The following is a 13,644-nucleotide window of genomic DNA, read 5'->3' on the forward strand; positions in this document are numbered from 1 at the left end:
AATGTGTAACCATTCCAGCCTGGAAACCAATGAAGTGAGCAGGCGTAGTTTTAGCATCTGTTTTTGTAAAAATGACAGGGTTTTTATGACTGAACCTCTCTGTTATGCGGAGTTGAATATGTGGTTGCTATTACAGGAGTGTAAGGATGTTTACACCGAATTATTCCGAAAGCTTTTATTTAGGATTATGCGCAATGCATCTGTTCTCTTAGTCTCTCTGGTTGTGTAAAGTTTCTACGATGACTATGCACACATGCTGAAGTTTGTGTCTGACATTCCGTAACTTTAACGTTGTACGGGCGTGCACCAGCCAGGCTGCTCTAGTCTACGGTGAATATTCGGTGAAAGCTGTTCTAAACAAAGTTATACGAACGCAACGATTTGTTTACAAATTGGCAAAGAAGCAAAAAAAAAAAACATCAAAACGGATATCCGACAAGCGGAGCAAATATCGAACAAAGCAAAGTCAACGGTCACATTACCAAAAATACTCATTGTCCAACATTTATTGTGTGTTCCAAATATGAAAATTGTCATGGAGCACTGAGCACATGGCAAAGTGTAACTACTTACATCGAATGTTATCGTTGAAAAATAATATTGAATGCACAATTTGTGCAAATCAATTCTAAGTGGAAAGTTTATTGAATAAGAATTGTAATTGAAAGTAATTGGAAAAATAATTTTTTGTGAACCAATCTTCTAAAGTTATATCTGCATTTAAAAAAACCCACAAAACAGACATGTTAGTCTGATTTATCACTGGCATATCCTCTTATAGCATAGCTATATAAATGTCCTTTTACAAACTTGTTTATGTGTGTCGCACAAGTTTTGCCGCATAAAAGAAGTTTGCCAGCAAAGTTCATAAAAACAAATCCGTGTCGTGCTTTTATCAATGGTTGAACGGCTGAACAAATAATGCTGCAAGGCCAAAAACTCCTGCTAACAAATCAAAGCCAATCCTAACTAAGTCTTCTTTGAATACTCAAACTAAATAAAACACAAAAAGCCTCTCTCTCCCCCTTCATCAGCCAAAAGTCATAACTACATGAAATAAAAAGAAAAAGTGGAAATCAGTGTTAGAGCCTTAAGCTGTCGCTATCAAAAACAACTATTATTATTGTTACAACCCATAAGAAGCTGGGGCACGCACTAAATAAAAGTGAAAGTGGAATATAGCGCTGTTGTTGTTGTAATGTTGTAAACATGTGTGAGTAGTGTTTGATGCCTATGACAAAAAAAAAAAACGACAACAAAAAGTGAAAGTAGGAAACAATTGTGTTGCAAAAGTTCTGCAAACATAAAGACAAAACGTCAAAGTGCTTGAGGATATTCAACACAATAACAAACAACGACAATAGCAAATAAAACATCAACTGCAACAACATCTTTCGGGGCCGTCGAATTAATGTTGTCTAAGCATAACTATGCAGCCTATGCGGAGGCACCTATACAATCATCCACCAAGTGATAAAACAAAGCAAAACAAAAAAGTGAAATAAAAATTGCCTTAGCGCAAAAGCTTTTGTCAAGAATAAAAAAATAACAGCAGCAATAAAAACAAAAGCAACGTGGAAATGTTTTCCGTTTTTGTTTTTCTCTGTGTTAGTGAAGTGAAAGTGTAAATGTTGTCGTTGTAGTTGCTGATGCGAGTCTACCACGCATTTAAGTCTATCATCATCATAAAAAACATTTGGATATATTCATGGACGTGAGCACACACTTAAAAAGTCCCCAGAACAAAGTTTCGCATACATGCATAAATACATACGCACATGTATGCATATCTGAAGTCTACAAACAAACAACATTGTATTACTACTTTTACATCAAGGAGTAAATAAACGAAGGGGCAAGCAAAGCAAGGGCGCCTAACAAGGTAAAATAACAACAGCCGGAACATGAAATCGCGTTGTATTTTAACAGACATACATACCTATATGGTGTCCGTTTGTAATTCCTTTTGACGCGAGGGCACACACACACTTATTTTAAAAGGATTTGTGTGCGTTACAAATGTTTGGCTAGCAAACACAGTTCATTATGAAAGTACATTTACAAGCATCGAAAGGTTAGTGGGTGTAAATTCAAGCCAAAGAATGAAAAACATAGTGTATGTTGTGGTATTTGTTGTTATTCCTCTCGATATAATGCGATATAAATAAACCTTTCGGATATATTTATTCCCAAAACAGTGAAGAATGGACAAACTTTGCGTTTGTATGTTAGAACGGTGTCTGGAGAAATGTAGCAACCGTTAGTTTAGAATGCGATGGCTATTCGAATTTTGAAAATTGATTACAATATTAAGTGTGTCTGCGTACTCGATAATTTGTAATAATTATTACAAATTATTACTGAATGTTGTTTTTTTTACACAAATGTTCAGTAAAAGAGAATGAATTGAGAAAATTGTTTTGAAATTTTTATTACTGAGAACTTATAATTTTTACTGAAGGAATTTTGTTCAGTAAAATTTTGTAGCTTTAGGCAGTTGTCAAAAGTTTAAAATATCCAAATATCATAATCGTAAATATTAATCAAATTGAAAATTTTTTCTGAATGTTGTCTTTTAACTTTTTTAATTTTTTCCTTTGAAGGAGTATAAAATGCTTTACTCTCTAAAAAGAAGTTACTGAGTAATATTTACTGAGAAAGTACAAGGACAAACCTATTATTTAGCCTGTTTGTCAAAGGTAAATGTTATAACAAATTGACTGGGAGAAATTGTATCAACATTTCTCGTGGTTATAAAAAATACTTGTATTACGAACAATAGTCTAACCACTTTTTGTTTGTTTCAGACTTGTTGGTCTGTTTAGAGGTTCCGGTAATCAGTCACAAATGCTGAGCAGTTCTGGCGCTGGATTCTTGTTCCATGAAAATTTGAAATGAAAAATATTTTCTTTATACTTTTTTTCATTTGACAGTTCCTTTATAAAAGTAGAAACAGAATTGAGCCCCTGTAGTGGAATTCTGTAACTCATTTTTCGAGTTACCGACAAATATCGGTAAAATTAAAATGCTTATAATTTCGGTAATTAACGAATTTTTTCGGTAAGTTTACAACCGATAGCAACAGTGTTGTCAAGTTTTATTTGTTCTTTTCATTCATAATATAGCGTTTTAATTTTATCGATTTTTGTCGGTAACTCTAAAAATGAGTTACAGAATTCCACTACAGTATTTTTTTTTTGAAAATAATCAAAATCAATGAGTTTCAAGCTACTTTATATCTGGAGAACCATATCAGACCCACTTTGTCTGATTCTCTTACACTTTTTAAAAGTGAATATTGCCATTGCAGATCTGGTCTCATGATAACCTTAGCGTCGGCATATACGAGTGAAATAAGTTGATTTGGGTATAGGCTGACATATTTATTAAGGTTAGGGATATTTTTGCTACCATTGAAAATGTGATATTGCTTTCCGGCTCAAGGTAAGTGTGTTTACCCTTGAACAACGGAGGCACACCAAATAAATAAATAATATATAAAAGAAAAAATACAGTATAATTTCCTAAATATCCGTTTGGTACTACACAGTTCAGGCTGGTTCTTTTATATTTTAACCGAGGAAAATGTATTAGGTTATTTCATAAAGCAAAGCCGTATGAGCTTTGAAACGATCCCAAACTCATTGCTGTTAAGACCAAGCTTGGAGTCTACAAAAATTATTAGAAGTATCCATTAGCTTGTTTAGGATTTTATTGAAGCAAATAATTTCATTGAAGGTATACCGAACTCGTTCATGCAGTTCGTTCGAAAATATATTGCATGCGATGGTATGGAGATTTAATCACCGTAATGGTCAAAAATATTACTTGATGAGTTTATTGACTCAGTTGGTCGGCGGGTCCGACCATTTAATACCATACACCACTTTGATTTTAAAAGTGAATTCCAGTCTCATATAATAACTAAAAGATGACCTCTTTTTTAATTTTAATTTTTTTGTGGAAATTTGAAATTACTATAAAGATAAGCATTAAAGATAATAATTAAAAACGACCAATGTTCGTCCATTTCGACAACTTTCTTGTCTCGCTTATTTTAAGATATACATACATGAAAATAGCATATATAGTTATAAATATGAGACGCTTTTCTTAAAAAATATTATAAATTCAAATTCTATATATGAGTAAAGTTAAACAATTTAGTTTCCTTGAAGCCAAGTTTTGCACTATTATAATACGCGAACTACTGTAGTTTGCCAGTAACTATGACTATTGCTGGATACAATTAAGTGTTTTTAAGAAAGCGTAAAGGAATAAAAATGGGTAAAAACACGTTGAAACTAAGGAGGTTTTTTACATTGTTATTCGATTGCTGGTTAAACCATTCGAATGACGGACATCTGCCCAAAGTAAAAGCAGAAGAATACAAAATGAACATTCTTCTAATGTATCACTTTTTAAAATCTCCACTGCATCTACCTTTTATGGATGCTGACATTTTGAAGCCGGATTTTTGTATTGCAGCGCGCATTTGGCTATTTCTAAATACCAAACATTGGAAGATAATTTGATATGTATAATGACTATGTAGCCCAGACAGCATCACAGTAATCCACTGCCAAAGGCCAAAATTTAATGTGATATTTTGGTAAAAAAACCTACTTTTTGAGTACATTATTTACAATATCTTCTTGATTGTGCAGGGTCCCCGCGATATTTTAGTTTTTTGACGGTCCAGATCATATAAATCATAGATCGTGAATATTGGAAAATTTGCGAAAAATGTTTTTGAAAATATCGCGGATTTATTCGCGTTTTCTGTGAATTGTTTTTTTTTTTAGTTTAAAAAAACGACACGTTTTTGCGTGTCCCGCTATGAGAGCTGTATTCGATTTATCCCAAAAATATATTGTGAATGTACATCCACGATTGTTGATGGATTTTAATGAAATAGATTTAGATCGATGTATTTTTTTCATGGTTGATAGTGAAGTCGGATGCGCATAAAAAGTATATGCACTTTGTACATACATAAAACTGCATACGATATACATCTTAGCCACCAAAGAAAATCTCGATAAATGTATACAAATTAAAAGAAAACAATACGTTGTATTGGTTAAACGTATGTGCATAATGTGATTTTGAGGATATCTCGATTTATATGCATTTCAAAATGTATATAACCCGATACCGTTTTATTTCTAGATTATTCCCCATTTAAATGAACCCAAAATTTGTTTAAATATCCTACATATCTTTGGCAAGATGTTAACATGTATTAGAGAATTAATTACAATAATATATGTGCGATTTTTGCGCAAAAATTACCTAAAATTGAAGAATAGCTCCGAAATATTTTCCTACAATTTCTTCAACTAACTCACTAAATAAATTTGAAAATAATTTTTTCTTACAAAAATTTTATAAATTTGCTGAATATATTTTTGTTTTTGCTATAATATTTAAACCGCTGAACAGATTTGCATAGTATTGATTTCATATGTATTTTCGCGATGTTTAGATTACGTACATATTCCTATACCCTCAGCATTTATGCTAACGAGGGCATATACGACTTCATACGGGCAAAATGTGCCTCATCGAAATAATGGTTTTAGACCCAAGTATGTTTGGACGAATTCGTCTCATACAATTTGGAGTTGATTTAGCTATGTCCGTCCGTTTGTCTGTCTGGTTGGATGGCTGGAGCGCACGATAACTCTCGAACGGATCAACCGATTCGGTCAAAAATTTGACTTTGTAATATTTTGTCCAAACTTAGTTTAAGTTCGAAGATGGGTTATATCGGTCCACTCCTTTCGGAATCTCCCCAAAAAAGTTCGAAAATGTTCGGAAAATTTGTGCGCACGATAACTCTTGAAGGGAGTAACCGATTTGGTCAATACTTTGCACATCATGAAATTTCTACAGGACTTAGATGAATCTGTCAACTCCTCCAGGTACATCCTACACAAAATTTCAGAAGAGTTCAGTTTAGGACCTGCTCTCGAATCTCTTTGATTTTTGTTGTAACAACTTGTATTAACTACCCCCCATACAACGGTACAAGTTTCATCAGGGGCAAGTCCATAATTCCTGGGAAAATAGTCCGAAAGGTTTAAAAACCCCATATGGCGCCATGTGTACTGGTTGGAGCGCACGATAACTTTCGAACGGATCCGCCGATTCGGTCTAAAATTTGGCCTTCGTAATATTTTGCCCAAACTTAGTTTAAGTTCGAAGATGGGTTATATCGGTCCACTCCTTCAGGTACCTCCCCCACAAAAGTTTAAAAATGTTCAAAAAATTGTGCTCACGATAACTCTTGAAAGGAGTGACCGATTTGGTCCATACTTTACACTCCCTAATATATCTACCACATATAGATAAGGTTCGAATATGGACTATGTTTGTCCACTGCTTCGAGTTCTTCACACACAAAATTTCGGAAATATTTTTAAGATGTATAAACAGATTGAACATTATTAAAACTTGTTGCAATCAACCAACTTTTTTGAATGTATTTTTAATTTCCGCGAAAATATGCAACTTTTTCACTAAAGTTATTGGATGTCAGTAATTATATAGTATGTAGGAAGTTACAAATTAGCAATGTTTCTCAATATAATGAGCAGCGTCTTTTTAAGATTTTTTTCTTATAATCAGATTAGTATCTTTGAGAATGGGAATTTTTTCTCAATCCATGTGACAAAATTTTGAAATGTTATTTGATTTTTCCTCATATTTCTTTTCACACGAAATAAAAACACAAATAAACAATTAAGAAATGCATTAAGTTCGGCCAGGCCGAACTTTTTATACCCTCCTCTGGCAACACACAATATTAAATTAGAGCAACCTCGGTTCGAAAATTTGACAAAAAAACCTTAAAATACGTAAAATTGGGTAATACCTCCTAGACTTAAACCTGAATATATGGATAGTTTTTTACTAGTAAGTTTTCCATCTTCTGGGAAAAATGTGGCTAAAATCTTCAAAAACCTTCAATGGTTTGTTTTAGCGAAGTCAATACCAAATTTCAGTTATTCCGCTTAAACAATGTGGCCAAAATAACGAAGATCGGTAGTACTGTTCTATGGAGGCGGAATAAAAAGATGGCCTATACCGAGAGGGGACTATATGAAGGTGTGGACCTATTCACACAAATTTCAGGTGTAATGTATTATACCCCCAACGAAGAGTAAATACCATCCTTTTCGGTGGGATATTGAGGCCACAACCTTCAAAATACCGTACATCGGGGACTGTTCTATAAAGCTCTATAAATCTTATCACAACCCCTAGAAACAGAGGATCTTCTGTTTCGAACGCTTCCATTTGCATTTTGATATTCGGTAAGGTTAAGAAATTATGACCAGATGAGTTCAGCCATCACCGTATAGTCGAGGTTCTATGAAAATGCAATGTTCGGAGACATAATTTAAACATTTTTGTGGAAATTTTCCATCAAAATTGTATAAAATTGTAAGGATAAACATTCACTTTTTAAAAATCAAGTCGTTTTATGCCTTGTTCATACTGACGATAATTCGCTCTCTATTCGTTGTTCGCGCCCATATTATTTACTAATTACTTCGTTTTCCATACAAAATTCTGAGAGCGATGAACGAACGACGACAAAATATGTCCCATCTCTAACAAATGGGAGTGTTTATTGATATAAATTTAAAAATTTATGAAAAACAACAACATTTTTAGAAAAACTGCAAAACGTGAATGAAAAGTAAAAAGTATACATTCAAAGCATAGTAAATTTTGTCTTCTCTTTCATTGCATTTCTTGTTGATTGTTTAAAATTCGCGTACAAATCTAAAAACTAAAATCAAATACTTGCCTGAAAGTCTGTATACCAAAAAGTTATTTTGATATGTTTCTCTCTGTCTTTAATTTTTAAAATAGAAAATTTGAAAAATGTATTAAACATCACAATTTAAAAAAAATAGAAAACACGAATGAAAAGAATAGAATATAACATAAAATAGCTGTTTGAAGGAAAGAAAATTATTTTTCAGTTCATATCAACTAATTTTGCATATATTTTGTTTGGAACTTCCTTTAAAATCAACAAACAAAATGTATGGAATATGAACTATGTTGGTATGAAGTATTCATCATGTCGTATGAATGGGTTAATTCGTAAACGTAATTGTGAGAGCGAACAACGTAATTAAAGTACTGATATGAACATGGTATTATCAATGGAAATTTATTCCGCCTCATCGTTTCAAAGCAGAAATCCTTTTCTTTCTAACGCTGTATTGTGTCATGTCTGAAAATAATATAAATTTAAATATGAAATAAGAATAATAACATAAATTTAAAGATAAAATGTAATTCCGTATATGAGAAAACAGAAGAATAAAAGATATGGGAGCCTAAAGATCCACCGGAAGATAGGTCTTTTCAGAATTGCATTTATCGTGACCCTCAGCTCTAAACGAACGATCCATTCTTTCAAACCCTCCATTTATGTATATTGCGATAGTAGGTCAGAGTAAGAATGCAATATTTCGAGGCAAGTTTTTTTTTCAAATGTTTATGAAAAGTTTCAGTCGGGATATAAATATAATTATCAACTCTTTCGAAATCGAGTCATTTCACAAATATCAAAGGGGGCCCTTCTGCTGTCGGTGTGTGTCAATTTTCTCACACACACAATTTAAAAGGAAGACATTTGTGCCTGATTCAATAATCGGTGTAATAAAAGGTGGGACTAGCTCCATTATTTCGGTATGTTACAAACATTTTGGCCAAAAATAACTTATTATAAAATTTTAATTAGCATAATTATTGAGAAGTTTTAAAGTATCCACATATTTATGTCCCAGTTTTTATATTTTTGACATTATTAAAGGGTTTTACTTTATTTGGAATGTGCGATTTCTAATGTCCTAATATCTTATGTATTTACTGGATTCAATTCTTGTTCCATTAGAATGAAAAATTAATTTTCATTGAAGTAAATAAATTGCAACTGAAGAATGTAATTAAATTTTTTTTTTTTATTTCATTAAAACGTGAAATTCTCTAATTTGTTTACGACAGAATCACCGGCAATTATCGATAGATAGATAAGTTTTATTTGCTTAAAGTTAAGGTAATTGACAATTCTAGAAAAAAAAAATATGTAGAAAATATAAATTAAAGATTCATTTCCGACGGCAAACGTTGCTATTCTTTCCTCAACAGTATTTTTGTTCCTAATGTCTTACATTCTTCTGCTGAAAATATGTATTTCTTGGAAGCGGATCAAACAGTAAGTCATTGTATAATTATGCAATACAAGGTGTGTTCTAGTACCTGGAAGAATCTACTTTTTTCGAAATCTTTATATATAAAATTCAATTGTCGTTTGTTGGTAATTGAATCAGTTGAAAACGGCTGGAGCGATTTGGATAATTTTTCGTGGAAATGTTAGTCATAGTCCAGTTTAGGTTTTTATGCAAAGAAAAATTGGCCACGCCCACTTTTCCGCCCACTTTTATAAATATGTGATATCTACGAAACTACTCAACAGATTTTCCTGAAATTTTCAGGGAACGTAGAGTGATGGCCCCCGGTTGAAATAGGCTACATATTTGGTTGAATTTCGGATCGGGCGGGGTACCTCCCCTATGCCCTATTTTTGTAAAAATGCAATATTTGCAACAATTACAAATGTATCGCTTTGAAAATTAATTTCCGAGTCAATGGCGATTGTGTCTCCGACCTTACGTGCTTATTTGGGACATTAAGACTGGACAACGCCCACTTTTTTAAATATGTTATATCTACGAAACTACTGAATCGATTTTCCTGAAACTTTCAGCGAATGTACAGGGTTGGTCCCCGATAAAACTTTCGGATCAGGCGGGTACCTCCCCTATGCCCTATTTTTGTAAAAATGCAATATTTGCAACAAATACGAATGTATCGGTTTCGGAATTTATTTGCGAGTCAATGGCGATTGTGTATCCAACCTTACTACTTAGTTTGGGACTTAAGATCCGACCACGCCCACTTTCTAATTAGGTTATATCTACAAAACTACTGTAGGAATTTTCAAGGAAATCGCGATTTGTCTAAACTTTTAAATCTTTAAAAATAAAAATCAAATGTCGTTCGTTGGTCATGGCATCAGTTGAGAACGGATGGACCGATTTCGATAATTTTTTCTGTAAAATGTGCGCCATAACCCGATTTGGTTTTTTATGCAAAGAAAATTTACGACCACTTTTTTCAATTTTCAATTTTTATCATTTCTACAAGAACTACTGAACCGATTTTCCTGAAATTGCCAGGAAATGTACAAGTATGGCCCCCGCTTAAAATAGGCTACAAATTCAATTGAATTGCGGAAGGGGCGGGGTACTTCCCCTATACCCTACTTTTTTAAAAATGTTATATTTACAATAATTACGAATGTATCTATTTCGGAAGACCTTACCCACTGTTTTAGAATCTAATGACTTGACCACACCCACTTTTTAAAATATGTTACATCTACAAAACTACTGAACCGATTTTCCTGAAAATGTCAGGGAATGTACGGGCATATTTTCTTGAATTTTGAAGGGGGCATATTAAAAAAAAAAAAACCTTCCCTTTATGAATAAAAATCAAATGCTGTCATAACCCAACTTAGGTTTTTTGAAAAGAAAAGTTTACCACGCCTACCGAAAACAGGTTACATATTTTATTGAATTCCAGAGGGAGCGGGGTACCTCCCCTATGCGATATTTTTAAAAAACGTTATATTTCCAAAAATTATGCATGTATCGGATAAAACATTGACGGATTAATCTATAATCTAGGTACTTCTTTAGGGCCTATAGGCCCGACCACGCCTGTTTTTTTTTAATATGTCATAACTAGACAGCGGAATTTTATGCAACCCCTATTTTTGGTCCGATTCATGTCAAATTTTGGGACTGGGCATATTTTTGGCTTCTGATTACATTGCAATCGAAACATATGACATATGCAAAATTATGCAAAATGCATAAATTTTTGCATATGCAAAATTTATGCATTTTACATATTTTCTTATGCAACAAATATTTCAATAATAGGTACAAAAATGTCTATGTGTACAATTTTTCTGTTTAAAATTCTCTTCAGACAAGTCAATAAAATAGAGAAATGTATAACCACAGCCACAACCTTCAAAATACCGAAAATCGGGAGGTATCGTTATATGGGGGCTATATGAAGGCCTGAACCTAAGGCGACAAATTTTAGGTGGAAAGTTTTATACCCCCAACGAAGACTTAATACCGAATTTCAGCCTTTTTGGAGGGATATTGAGGTCACATCCGTCAAAATACCAGAACTCGGGAGGTACCGTTCTATGGGGGCTATATGAAGACTTGGACCAATACCGATAAATTTCAGTTGGTAAGTTTTATACCCCCAACGAAGACTTAATACCGAATTTCAGCCATTTAGGGTGGATATTGAGGGCACATCCTTCAAAATACCAGAAATCCTGAGATACCGTTCTATGGGGGCTATATGGAGACGTGGACCTATACCGAAAAAATTCTGGGAGAAAGTTTAATACTGCAAATGAAGACAAAGTACTAAATTTCAGCCATATCTGTGTAATATTAAGGCCACAACCTTCAAAATTCCGAAAATCGGGAGGTACTGTTCTATGGGGGCTACATGAAGAAGTGGACCTATACCGACAAATTTCAGGTGGAAAGTTTTATACCCACAACGAAGACTAAATACCAATTTTCAGTCATTTCGGTGGGATATTAAGGCTACAATTTTCAAAATACCGAATATCGGTAGGTACCGTTCTATGAGGGCTATATGAAGACGTGGACCTATACCGAGAAATTTCTGGTGGGAAGTTTTATACCCCCAACGAAACCCAAATGCCACATTTTAGTCATTTCGGTGGAATATTGAGGCCACAACCTTCAAAATACCGAAAATCGGGAGGTCCCATTCTATGGGGGCTATATGAAGACGTCGACCTATGCCGACAAATTTCAGGTGGAGTGTTTTATACCCCCAACGAAGACTAAATACCAATTTTCAGTCATTTCGGTGGGATATTGAAGCTACAACTTTCAAATTACCGAATATCGGTAGGTACCGTTCTATGGGGCCTATATGAAGACGTGGACCTATGCGTACAGATTTCAGTTGTAAAGTTGCATACCCCTAACGAAGACTTAATACCAAATTTCAGCAATTTTGGTAGGATATTTAGACCACAATTCTTTGAATATATTTTTGCATATGGTTTTGCATATGCTCTTTTTATGCAGATATGTACAAATATGTCAAAATATGCACGATATGCAGAATATGCAAAATATGCAAAAATTTCTGGGCCTAATTCGTTTTATTTTGTAATAAAACGAGTTTCTGTCTAATCAGATTTTCTCTACGACCATCCTAACCATATATGCATTTGCATAGGATTCCGCAGTCTAGTCATAACTGAAGGGATTTCCACAAAATTTGCGACAAAAGCTCAATGTTTGCGTTGTGATGTATATTTTATGAATTTCGGAAGAGGTGGGGTACCTTCCCCATGCCTTTCTGTTAAACGCTATACATATAAGCCAAACGTATGATTATATCGGTTTCAGCATAAATGTTGGTAGGCAATGAAGTTGTGTGCACCCTAGGTACATATTTGGAGCCAAAACACCGGACCAGGCCTACTTTTTTTAATATGTTATATCTTGAAAACTGATGATCACATCACGCCCACTCTTTTCAAAACATTATTTTTCCAAAACTTCTGAACCTAATATTCAGAAAATGTTCAGGAATGTCCCGTGGTCCAAAATGCTATATATTTGTAGACGAATTTCGGGGCCTATTATTTTATAATCACTATATTTGCTAAACTTATGAGTGCATCGGGTTGCAAATTAGTTTTCGAGACAACGGTGGTTGCGCCCCCGATCAAGAAAAACTATATGTTTACAAATTTACTTGAATGGTGAGGATCAACGGTCCATCAGCCATGAAAAGCTAAAACATATAAGTCTCAATAAGCGGGAGAATTCGATTTAACCATTTTTTTTAACTTTTATAATTAGATCGCTTTAGGATAAAGACAGGGACATGGACGATAATAAATCCTAAAAAGCATAAATTGGCAAAAAAATCCGTCAATGTCCGTAAGAGAAAAGAAGGGCTACAGACAAAAAAATCCTTCTCGGTTTGACAATGGAGCGAAAAAGTGAGGTAGAAAATACCAATTTTTGAATTGTCAAGCATAAAGTCGATAAAAAGTTGTCATTAAAACTCATTACGACGGGCCAGCAACGCGGACCGGGGTCTGCTAGTTTCCATTATAAATTTGAAAAGTTTTACAAGTTTTTGAGTACCGGAACACTTTTAGATAAACATTACGAATGAACCTTTAACATGTGAAGAAAGTACGATAGACATTTTTTAAAACCAGTAAGGAAAGGGTCAAAGGATCGGGCGTGGCTGACTATATGATACTCTACACAACAACGAATTCAATATAATTAGCCAAAATTTTTTCTCGACCAAATTGGGTTAATTTTCCAAATTTCATCAAAATGTTTGTCTAATTTTCATTAAAATTGGGGAGAATTTCGTGTTTGGTGCACAATACCTCAACTTGAAGGAAAATATATATGGGAGCTATATGGCTAAAAATGATCTTCCCCTTTT

General features: G+C 33.8%; 1 protein-coding gene across 7 annotated transcripts in view; it reads left to right on the forward strand.

The window, feature by feature from the left end:
- Positions 1 to 267: 267 nt before the first annotated feature.
- dpr12 (defective proboscis extension response 12) overlaps positions 268 to 13,644 on the forward strand; it is a 508,475-nt gene continuing 495,098 nt past the window's right edge. For 5 of the 7 annotated variants that reach the window (XM_073992338.1, XM_073992342.1, XM_073992339.1 and 2 more), the window contains exon 1: positions 272 to 1,882. The gene's annotated coding sequence lies outside the window, so the exon portion shown is untranslated. Of the gene's footprint in view, positions 1,883 to 13,644 lie in introns of all 7 variants that reach the window. The other 2 variants (XM_073992337.1, XM_073992340.1) reach the window with 1 other exon arrangement.

Source organism: Musca autumnalis, unplaced genomic scaffold (assembly GCF_047663935.1).
Source record: "Musca autumnalis isolate F117 unplaced genomic scaffold, ASM4766393v1 scaffold_5, whole genome shotgun sequence".
In the NCBI taxonomy this organism is placed as follows: Eukaryota; Metazoa; Arthropoda; class Insecta; order Diptera; family Muscidae; genus Musca; species Musca autumnalis.